This window comes from Cyrtonyx montezumae, unplaced genomic scaffold, assembly GCF_038088225.1.
Source record: "Cyrtonyx montezumae isolate F1298 unplaced genomic scaffold, pur_monq_1.0 scaffold_8, whole genome shotgun sequence".
Taxonomy (NCBI): domain Eukaryota; kingdom Metazoa; phylum Chordata; class Aves; order Galliformes; family Odontophoridae; genus Cyrtonyx; species Cyrtonyx montezumae.
Window position 1 is genome coordinate 83,803,561 of NW_027072089.1, and position 12,306 is coordinate 83,815,866.

A 12,306-nucleotide genomic window follows, 5' to 3' on the forward strand; every position below is an offset into this window, starting at 1 on the left:
GCAGAACATATAGTGATCCCTTGTATTAGACAGATTGAGAGCTCCCATATAAAGCCACACTAAAAATGTACCAATTTGATAAAAAAACAACACACAATAAAACAATACTTACTACTGTGTGTGTGTGTGTGTGTGTGTGTGTGTATGGCATATAAACATTTATTATCTACTTATTATATACAAACCTGAGATTAATAAGACTATATAGAATCATAGAATCACCAAGGTTGGAAAAGGCCTCTAAGATCATCTGGTCCAACAATTCACCTACCACCAATATTGACCACCTAACTGTGTTCTTTAATGCCATACCTATAGGTTTCTGAACACCTCCAGGGACAGTGACTCAACCACCTCCCTGGGCAGCTCATTCCAATGACCACTCTTTCTGAGAAGAAATTTCTCCTAATATCCAACCTGAATCTCCCCTGGTTGAACTTGTGGCCATTCTCTTTTGTCCTATCACTAATTACACAGGAGAAGAGGCTGACCTCTGCCTTGCCACAACCTCCTTTCAGACAGTCGTAGAGAGCAGTAGTCACAGATTGGCTGGGTTGAAAAGGACCTCAAATATCTAGTTTCAAACCCCCTGGTGTGCCATGGGCAAGGTCGCCAATCACTAGAGCAGGCTGCCCCAGTGCCCCATCCAGCCTTGCCTTGAATGCCTCCAGGGATGGGGCGTCCACAACCTTTCTGGGCAACCTGTTCCAGTGCATCATCTCCCAAGAGCTGAGTAGAGGGAGACAGTCACTTCCCTCTCCCTGCTGGCCACCCCTTTTTTAATGCAGCCCAGGATATAGTTGGCCCTCTGGGCTGTATGTGTGCACTTCTGACTCATGTCCAGCTTCTTGTCTACCAGGACCCCCAAGTCCTACTCCACAGGGCTGCTCTTCAGGAGTTCTTCCCCTCATCTGTATAAATACCTGGGATTGCCCTGGCCCAAATGCAACACCTTGCACTTGGCCTAGTTAAAATGTCAGTAAGGTCTCCCCTAAGCCTCCCCTTCTTCAGACTGAACAATCCCAGCTCCCTCAGCTGACTTGTGCACCAGACCCCTCACAGGTTCATTGCCCTTCTCCAGACATGCTTCAGGGCCTCAGTGTCTTTCTTCTCCTAAGGAGCATGAAACTGAACACAGTATTCAAGGTGTAGCCTAACAAGAACCGAGTACACAGGGATGAAAAATTCCCTGCTCCTGCTGGCTACACTGTTTCAGATACAAGCTAGGATGGCATTGGCCTTCTTGGCCATCTGGGCACACTGCTAGCTCACCTTCTGTTGAATGCCAGCCAACACCCCCAGATCCATTTCCTCTACACAGTCTTCCGGCCACTCTGCCCAAAGCCTGTGGTGTAGCTCGGGGTTGTTGTTGTGGCCAAAGTGCGGGACCTGGAACTTGGTCGTGTTGAACTTCACCCCACTGGCCTCAGCCCAGCCATCCAGATCCCTCTGTAGGGCCTTCCTACCTCTAGGCAGACTGACACTTCCTCCCAGCTTGGTGTCATTTGCAAACTCATTGAGGGTGCACTCACTCAGTCCCCTTGTCCAAGCCATCAATAAAGACACTGAACAGGACAAGCCCCTGTACAGATCCCTGGGGAACACCACTTGTGACTGATTGCCAACTGGATTTAATTCAGCAGCACTTTCTGGGCCGAGCCATCCAGCCAGTTCTTTAAGTAGCAAAGAGCGTACCAGTCCAAGCCACGGGCTGCCAGCTTCTCCTGGAGTACACTGATGGATGACAGAAAGCAGCTTGACGATCACCTTCACTAGCTCCCTCAGCACCCTCAGGTGGATCCCATCTGGCTCCATAGACTTGTGGCTGCCCAGGTGGAGCAGCAGGTCTCTTAACTGATTCCCTCTGCATCTTGGGGGCTTTTTTTTTACTCCACATCCCAGACTTCCAGGTCAGGGGGTTGAGTACCCCGAGGATAATTAGTCTGACATTTAAAAACAGATGTAAAATAGTAAATGTAGTAAAAGTAGATGTAAAGGCTGAGGTTCTCACCTTGAGAATTTTTCCTTACCCTCAGTGGACACATTTCCTTTGCATCCAGTAAAGGATGGAGATTCTCCTTAGCCCTTCTCTTACTGTTAATATATTTGGAATTTTTTTTTCTTCTCTGTTAATACAGTATCTATATACATGTATAGTATGCATATATGTGAATATAAATTATTTTTAGCCTTTATGGGGAAGAATCAGAGGAGAAAATGGGATGGTGAATGCTTGACTTTGAGATATACTGAATAAAGCACACTAAAATAATATTGTCATGACTTAATATGGCATTTTTATCCTTAGAATGTAACTTCAGAACAAGAGTAACTGGTTGTGCTTTCTTATAATGCTCCCTGTGATTCGATGCAACTTTTCCTCTGTATGTTTTCTTTTTTATGCTTTATGTGAAAGCTGAACAGACTGAATTTGTTTGTAATTTGGAATTTAAAGCAAGGCTCTTTGTTAAAAGCCCAGAGGAAGTTTCCATATGACTTATGGGCCATTTGGGCTCAATTGAATTTAATGGGTTTCAGCTGCACCTCCACAATGGCTTTGAAGGAAGTGAAGGGAGATCTATAGGTCTTAATTGCTCGAGACTGGCTTGTTTCTCTTGAAAAGGCTGTTCGCAAGAAGCAGGTTGGGAGTATTAAAGTATATATCCTGAAAAGGATGGAGGAGCAGCCGTCTCAGGAAGGAGCTGAGAAGAGCTCAACTGGTCTTTCTGAAGTGGTCCAATGTAAGAGCTGGCACTGCAGTTCTTGTTTGTTTGCTTAAAAGAAATCAAATAACTGGGGAAAGGGGAGTGACTAAGCCAAAATTCCTTTATAATTCTTTCTAGAAAGAAATGGAGATCCTGAGAAACCCAAATGGGTAGTCCCCCTTGGTCTCTCTGGTGACGGCTGACAGACATGAGTTGCTGAGTCTGCAGGTTCCCCTTAGAACCATGGCTTCTAAATGCAATAGTTTGTTTATCCTTCCACTGTACAAAGTGTTTCTCTGGAACATAACAAACCTAACTGGGCAAATTACCATTTCTATTTTGTGTTTCCTTGGGTGTATCGCTAGCTAGCCTCTTAGATTGTTGTTAACTGAGTTTGCTAGCATTATCACTAGCTTCACGTTAGGTGGTGTCTGACCCAAAAAGAATCTCTTATGACCCTGTTTTCCATGCAGGCAGGAGAACACGTGAGATGCAAAGTTAAGATCATAAAAGAACTATTGTCTTATTCAGGATAATCCAAGAGGCTCTATTATGGGAAGTCAAGCTTGGAGTAATCATTTTGGCCGGCATCATACAGGCAAGTAGGAAGGGAACATTCTCTTGAGGTACCCAGCAGATGAATGCCAGATGGTACTGTCATAATACACAAAAAAAATAGTTAAATACCTACTGGTGGTGTTCAATACAAAAGGAGCATTTTTATTTTTCCAAATCCTGTAGGGCAGAACTCAGACAGGCACCTTAACACAAACACTGCAGTAACTGAAATGTGAAGTTGGAAACCCAAAGAATTCTCCAAAAAGCTCTAAATCGCTTTTTAGGCTCAAATCATGTTGGGCCTAATAGATCCACAAAGGGAAGAACAGTTTATCACAGACAAGCATTTCAAGTACAGCACATTTGCATAGTAGGTAAACAGGGGGTTGTTACATCAAACAGGAAGGCTTGATAAAGAGCAAAATGATGGTGTGTTGCTGATGAGGCTGATGCTGCCCGCACGGTCTGGCTAAGCAGATCCAATCCCCAGTACAGTGCCTATGCGCCTGTGTCAAATTAAGTTTTACTTTTCTGTGAGGAAGTTTCTTCCTTGGTGGTTTCAAATCTCAGTCAGGAATGCTTAGTGAAAAATCTCAAGCTGCTGTCAGCATCATCACAGTGGCTTCTCCCATACGCTTTGCTGAGAGGAAACATGTTTACTTTTCCCATGTTAAAATACGTCCATTTCAATTTCCATGCAAGATTATAAGGGCAAAAATATGCAGCTCTCTGGGGGAATGGCATTTGGCTAAATACCATGCGTTGCTACAAACCTTAGATGTGAAGGGCCACATGCAAACATTTACATAGAGGAGCATTACGGATGTGGAGCTGAGTCCTATAGGATACATATTTCTGACTGCCAGGCTGCTTTGGGCCGTGATATTTATTGCCTACAGATAAAGGCCAAGTAGGTAGTGTGGTGCTATGACAGAATGTGAACAGTCAATTCTGCCTTTTGTCTCTTGTCCATAGATCCTCTCCACCAGGATTTATACTGCCCGTTTTCCTAACAGCCAAGTGTACCTAGTTTGCTAGTGCAATATGCTGGTATACGCACCCCTCAGTTATTAATGTTCTGTATTCTAACCCGTGCAAAGGAAGTCTTCCTCAGAGCTTTCCAGAAAGGCCACTAATGCTTGTCTGACCATTGTCTTCAGCGGTTGGATCTTCTTTCATTAGCTGGAGTAGCTGGTGCTGAAAACCAAACAGAAGGTACTGACAGACCACAGTGAGCTGTCTGTTGCTGCAGATGGAGGATACCTCTAGGATTTGGGTCAGGAAGCACTTGGCAAACGGCCCTCTGAATTCTTCTTGTCATATGTTGAGGAAGCCTGCGTAATGGCAGGGGTGAAGGAGGAAGCTGGAATCTTAAAATGGCTGTGATCTGATTTTGTTGTTGTTTAGCATCAAAGCTATTTACAGTGGATCTTGCCAATTTATTTATAGTGCTGCTGGCATGGATTTTTCCTTATTTTTTACTTTCAGGACAAAAACAAATGAACAAACAAAAAAACACTTAGGATTCTGTCCCATTGAAGTTTGCAATGGCAAGAAAAATGAGGCTTACTTCTGCCCCTTTAGGACCAGACTATGTAGAGGTGCTATAAGAAGTCATTTGTTTTCTTTCAACATAGTTCAACTTCAGACAGGCACACACACATTCAGATGGTCTCCACTTGAAATTCCTCTTCTAATCCCAGCAGCTCTCAGATGTGACTGCTGAGCTGTGAAGGGGCTCCTCCCCGCTCTCCATCCAAAGGAGCTGCAATTCCCAGGCCTGGGAAGGACCTTGCTCCCAAAGTTTGCATGCCCTCTTTTTTTTTTTTCAGATATGCTTTAAAAAGCCTTCTCTTCCTTTCTCTGCTGCTTGTGAAAAGAAGCATAGCGATGTCTGGGAGTCTCCTTCAATTTTTTGAGAGTGTCCTTAATCGTACACTGTGCTGTCTTTGGCATAGAGGTGACCTTACATGCCTTTAGGAAGAAGTGCTGTGTTTCACACTGACAATCAGGCAGATATCCATGTAGTGGGGAGAGGAAACAGGGGTGACTCATACCATTACACTGTACCCTTGCTGCTCAGTCTGCGTAAGCTAACATGCCATTTTTATAGTTCTTCAATAGACTGTTCTAAGCAAATACCTTTTTCCCTTTCCCTTTTAAAGCACAAATGGGTTACGTAAGATTCAGGATGGTAGCAGAATTGTTGTACCCTGCTGCACAACCCTGTTGGCCTTCAAACTCTTCTGCCCAGGTAGTCTCTTTCCATAGGAACAGGCAGGAACACATTCCTTTGCCAAGAAATGGCCTCTTGTCAACACTGAAGCTGCAGGCAGTGGGTATGAAGCTGGCCTGAAAGGAATACTTGGAGATGGGAGAATGCCCATGATTTGGTCCAGGCCCTGGGGATGCTGAGCTGTATTACCCAACTTCATCATATTTCTTTATTTTTATGGGATTCTGCGAATGAAATTTATCAGCCACAATGCAGTATACCAGCAGCTTGTTTCATATTTAATCAGCAGGAATTATTTTGCAGATAAATCTGTGTCCAGATATCATTTGGGGAAGCAGTTGGTGTGTAAATACATGTTGACCAGACTTTATTTATATTTATGTTGCCATACCAGTTATGTTGCTCATCAACACACATTAGACATTTCAGAGGTACAAAATCATATTTCAAGATGCATATTTTAATATATTGTGCATCTTTTTTCTCAGGAGAAGCTTTATTTGTCTTGTTCTGTGTATTCAATTGTTTATTATTTTTCAAAGCTCAAGACCACGCAAAATGAAAAAAAAAAAAATAGATCAAACGAAGAGACACAAAGCCTTCCATACTAGAATTTCACAAATTAAACTTAGATGGAGGTGATGAGTTAGGATAACAAACAGAAGTGGGGCAGGAGGTTAAGGAAGGACGAGGGTTACAGCGGTGAGATTACATGCAGTCCAGCCCGTATGCTCTCACAGACTTCCTTATGCCCTACTCCAGCCAGATGCTGCAGAGAAGTGTCCAAAGATTAACTCTCGGGGGCAGGGACCTGTCTTTGTTTTTACAGTGCTTAGTTCAATAGGACACTAATCCCTGTTTGAGGTCCCCCAGCACTAGGGCAACACAAATAATACACACAAAACAGTAGCAAAAATATCCCTTGGCCCAACTCTTTTTTTTTTTTTTTTATGTGCTGTGCCCTGCTCTTGCATGAGTGTAATCTAAGGAAAGACTGTGCAGCTCCTAGGGATGCAGCTGTTATTGCCATGTTTATTCTAATCTTTTGAGTTTCAGTCACCCCTTTCAGGAGAAGTGTTTCCACCTGGTATTAAATCAGGATTGTTACACAGTGATATCTGAAATGTCTCAGTCTGCTCGTGCAGAGGCAGGAATACCAGAAAAGAGGAAGATAATACTGGGACATAATTGCCAGGCTTAGGGAGTGCAACAGGACAGATGATTTTTGTTAGAAAGGCAGTAGTTCTCAAGCATCCGTGTTTCTCAGATTCCTGCAAAGGAGGCATCATAAGCACTCATACCTGCCCAGAGGTTCCTGCTTCAAGAAGCTCAAGTGAAGCCCAGATTTGAAACTCATTTCCTGGTCTGTCGAACCCTGGTAGGTCCAGGCCTCTCACCACCCTGCAAAGCTTACCGGAGTTAGGAAGGCAGGTAATTTCACAGGCAGTGAAAAATACGGTCAGCTCCATTAGGATTATTGTGTGCGTTTGGCTCCAATGCACTGGTCTTTGCAATTTAAGAATGACCTGGAAAAGTTACACTGTTTTTAGAGCTTATTTTTACATGTGGTCTGAGCCTAGCATTCATGTCTCAGACATGTTTCTAACATATTTTAGCCACATTGTGAGGTGTTAAAGTTTAGCTGGAAAAGAGTTTAAATGCTGCTTCTTTATTGGCTTAGGCCCCATAGCGGTCATTGTTCTCCACTCCTTACTCCACTCCTTACTCCTTACTCCTTGTTATTTCTCCTTTAAGTCCAACCACCTCCAGAAGCATGAGCTCTCACACAGCTGATAATTCTTACGTGTCCAAGTAATGTGGATTTGGGTCCAGAAGACACGGTCAGTTTGTCTAATTAGCTTCCTGCCACTATAGCCAAGGCGGAAATTTAAGGTACAGTAACTCATTTTATAGCCACTCTATATGGCACTGAATATAAATTGGAAAAATTCTTTGCTTGAGCAAGATGTGTGGTGATACTGTTATGCCATATTAAAGTGCTCTTTAAAAATAAATTAGATTCTCATGACTGAGAGAAACAGACAGACCTGGCATGGACAAGTCTCCTCCTTAAGCAGTACGGCTACATTATCTTGTGTTGCAGAAATTGGAGCAAGCTTCTAGAAGGGCATACTCCATTTCCTTTCTTGTGGGACCCATGAAGGATTTGCTTTTCAGTTAGAAAAGGCATTGGTTTTGGGGAGAACAGCCTATTGGGAACCGTTCATGTACATCAGGACTATGCAAGCGCATGTCAAACCAAGTTGGTGTATTAAAGAAGATTGATGGATGTTTAGGGCAGAAATACTTGCCTCTTTTGTAACTGCTGTGTTTTTCTTGTTTTTCATCCTTCCAAGCTCCAAAAGCTGCCCCTTAAACATGGCTTGTGAATGGTAAAAAAAAAAAAAAAAAAAAAATGCACTTACAAATTGTTTCCTGAGGAATGAGGGCTCATATCTCTCCCTCTCATGCTGATACTGTAATTTCACACTTTCCTCTCTAGCAGTTGAGCTTCTCCTCTTTATATATGACATGCATGTTTCATTTTCATTAGGGTTTTTCCAGTTTGAGGGGCTTGATGAAGAAGGGAAAGGAGGGCTGCCTCCTAGAAGGAAGCGGCAGCATGGGGTGGAGGGCTCTCTTGTGCCCCAAACTGACAGTGCCACTTTTGTGCTCTGTACCACTGCCCTCCCCCTGATGGTGCAGGGTTTTGCTAACACTGAAGCCTCCAGTGAGATTGAAACCATTACAACTGCTATCACAAAGCAGTATGTATATTCATGTCTGAACAAAAACGTCTGGAAAGGAGAAAGTGTCCACCCATCAGAAATATCCTCATTTTCCTTGACACCTTGATGAGGCCTAAACAGAGAATTAATTGGTAACAGGTGACAGGACAAGGGGAAATGGCCTCAAGTTGCACCAGGGGAGGTTTAGATTGGATATAAGGAAAAACTTTACAGAAAGGGTTGTTAAGCACTGGAACAGGCTCCCCAGGGAGGTGGTTGAGTCACCATCCCTAAATGTGTTTAAAAACCGTCTGGACGTGGTGCTCAGGGACGTGAATTAGCAGTGGGTTGTTAGCGTTAGGGTAGTACGGTTAAGCTGGACTTGGTGGTCTTGAAGGTCTTTTCCAACCCGAGCAATTCTATGATTCTATCAGCTAAGCTTTTGCTTAAACTGAAATCGGTAATCACTGAATGGAAACTAAGCTTGACTAGACTGGGGTCAGGCACTCTGCTGACTTACGATTTCCAGCAGTTAAGCACTAGTCCATTGTATCTGAATAATGTCATGTCCTTATAGTGGTTAATTGCCACCCAATTATCAAAACTTTCTGGGCCGATCATCATCTCAGACGAGCTCACACATTATTAATCTTGTCTTTCACCAGGAGAAGCGCAAGACTTGGAAGCCTTTGTGGGAGAGAAGACAGGAATGCCACTCGCTGCATTTCTTGGCTTAACTTGAATGGCCAAACACTTAACTCACTGAAGAACAGTGACAGTTACAGACAGGCTGTCTCTTTCCATGCCGGCTGATGGGGTGAGCTCTCAGGCACTTGTATAATTGCTACTAGCTGCTAAATTGTTGGCTTGCAGAGGGTTGTGCAGTCTGAACCTGATGACTGAGTACGGCTACAGAAACTTCAGTTTAATTGCTTATGGAATTGGAGATACATACGAAAAGAATTGAGTTCAAGTAATTTAGCTGTAAAAGAAATACTCTTGCATTAAAATAGGGTTATTATGTAACAAAATTAAGCTATATGTGTTTGAGTATAACCATATATAGCTTATGTTTTGAACTCCTGAGGGATACTTCCCTCTGGATTTCTATTACTGATGAGAGTGCAGCATCAGAAGTGTTAAGCGGGTTATCTGAGCACAACAAATAATGATGGCTGTAAGTAACGGCCTCTAAAACTCCGTTTCCTGAAATGCAGCCCACACACACCGACACTGCAATCAAACTTCCTTTATATGAAACCCTTGTACTCTGTACTCTCCCGGTTCCTTTCCTTCTGCATTCCCACCTTCCTGCCCCTTGGCATTCATTCACACTGTGTGTTATTAAAGTTGTATCTGAAGCTGGCCCAAGGAGTTGTACGTGTTATTTACATCACAACAGGGCCTGAGAGCATCAGACAGGTTGGGGGCCCGGTGTGCCAGCTGCTATTCAGCCTTTAAGTACAAAGCCTTAGTCTTAGCCTGACCCAAAGAGATTTTTATCTTGAATTTCAACAGGTAGATGGACAGAGATGATTGTTTCACTGATGCTTTAGACACACCATTCAAGTTGCTGTGAGTAGTAGTACTTAGCGAAACAACCTCCTTCATTGCAGAGGAGTCACAGGAGACTGCCAAATTGAGATATCCGAAGTTCATCTGTAGTTGGTGGTGCAAAAACCACAGCAATCAAACAAGGGCTTGCATCAGACCAGGTAGATAAAGAGAACACAAAAACTTCACAAATTCATTGTGAGTTGAAGCTAATGCTTGTATTCAGACCTTAAATAAGATAAAACAGCCCCATGAAGTCCCTTAGAAATGACCAGATTTTCTAAATTTTTTTGTTGAAGAAAAAACATTTAAATTTGTGGTAGAAAGTCAGCTTGCAAGTACCCAAAACACTGGAGACCATCATATAGTAACCTAAGCTTAACAAAACACATAGTATTACCAAGTGCAATTGCACAGTCCGGCTATTAGCAGCTTTACCTCTGGCTGTTCTCCATCCTGCTTTTGAGCTACATCCTTTCATCTTATTCTACACCACAAGAAACAGGTGAGCTGTTCCCTTTATACAGCTCAGGGCTCTGCTCGCATGACTCTCAAAGCTTGGTATCTTCATTTAATCAGTTAAAAGCATTGAAATAATCGGAGATCTTTCATGAACTCCACACCAGAATGTAAGTCTGTTAAGTATTCAAAGCTTAATAAGTTCAAAAAATGAAGAAAAAAATTAATTATTTTTTTCCTAGGAATGTCTACTTTGAAGACCTGCCCTGGGGGGTACACTTGTAGTTTACAAGAATATCTCTCACAAATCACCCGTGCTTTTTATTGTCAAGGCAACACTGTGGTTTCTGCATCCCATTTGTTCATGCATAGATAGTAACAGCATCCACTTTTTATCTGATTCCATTTGAATTATTATCTTGACTTAACTGCCACTGATTTTTTATAGGAAAGAACAAGAGGTTAGGGTTATCTTCCCTGCTAACAACTTTTGACAGCAAAGAAATGGTGATACTTCTCCCTAAGTCTGTATTTGGTACCTCAGCACTGGATGGCAGTGCCAGTAAGTTAAATTGAACACAGCGACGATTTTCAGTTTTAGAGCCTCTGAAAGCATGGGTGGGACTAGTGAATTACTTTAAGGGGTCTGTGAAAGGTAACTCAGATAAGGCAAACTCATGACAATAGGCTTAAATTTGCTTGAGGGGATACTGAAGTGCCCTGGAAAACGCTGTGTGGTCTGCAGACTGGAAAAGATTAAAGCCTTGGGGCTATACTATCTGCTCTGATTTAGGAGCTTGCTGATCTGTGGTCATGCATGTTATCGGTTGTGCCATTCTTTTTCCAGCAGAAGATTAACCTCACATTCTCGCATACGGGTATCTCCCAGACCTCCTCCCACCGAGACCATCCATCTGACCCTTGAGAGCTCGAATACTGCCATGCTGGCATCCAGCATTTCTCTTTCTTATATTTTCTTCACGTCATCAACCGTCCTGAAAGCTGCTTGTGTGCATGCAAATGTCGTGGCAAGTTCCAGGATTAGACCTCTGAGAAGCTGTGACAGCACCTCACACTTGAGACAAATATTTCTTCAGTGTCTGTTGCTTTCCATCCTTTTTCTTCATTCATCTGCATTCACTGTGGAGGCTGGCTGGGACTGCGTTAGCTGATTTATTTGATAACTTGTTATAGGATTTGGCTGCAGAACTGTTGTGGGGAGCTGTGTGGATATGAGTCCTCTCTGTCCTCCTAGCTCAGATTAGGAAATATGGCAAGATCGCAGAAGAGTTGGCAAATTTCTTTGTTAAGAAGTAGACAGATTTCATATGGGTCATCACAGGAACTCCAACCTTAATGCTACCACCAGCAACAATCTTACAAGAGCTGCGAACTATTTGGCAGAAAACTGGCAGTTTAATAACCAAAATCCAGCTCTGCAGGGAAGGCTAAATTTATGCCCTTTTTTTCTTATACTGTTTTGCTGTTGTGAGAAGCAATGCATATGGAAGTCCATTAGAGCCTAAGGCTATTGTTGATGTCATCTTGACTCATTCTTGGCACTCTCTCATCTTCCTTCGATAGCTCAGCTGGTAGAGCGGAGGACTGTAGGCTGACTGTAGAAAGAAATCCTTAGGTCGCTGGTTCAATTCCGGCTCGAAGGAATGGTTTTGGAGGCGGTTGTCATTTTTTAAAACAATTTTTGTCTTTCACTTACTTCTGGAATTTACAATTTGGCAAAGCTGCCCTTTCCAACCACACTCCGTGCTAGGCCCCGTGAGAGATTTGCTCTACTTTATTCCTCTACCACTTTCAAGGATTTTGTTTCCTACTTTCTGATTCTTACAGCAATGGCATTTTGACCTGTGCTGTGTGTCTGCCTAATCAGTCACTGCACATTGTATGGGATTCTCTTCTTAAGGGGCTCAACACTTTCTACAGACCCTTGTTAGCTAGAGCAGACCTGCAGCATGGAGCCCGCAGGGCGTCTTTCAGCCAAACTGGCTGTGAGAAACTGGGGGAGGTCCAGTTACTTTGCTTTGAGTGGGAAGGAAATAAAAAGAGA

At 43.0% G+C, this 12,306-nt stretch overlaps 1 non-coding gene across 1 annotated transcript; it reads left to right on the forward strand.

Annotated features, from left to right (window-relative positions):
• Positions 1–11,815: 11,815 nt before the first annotated feature.
• TRNAY-GUA (transfer RNA tyrosine (anticodon GUA)) lies at positions 11,816–11,905 on the forward strand. The gene is given in 2 exon segments: positions 11,816–11,852; positions 11,870–11,905. It is a non-coding gene; the product is annotated as a tRNA-Tyr (tRNA).
• The last annotated feature ends 401 nt before the right edge of the window (positions 11,906–12,306 follow it).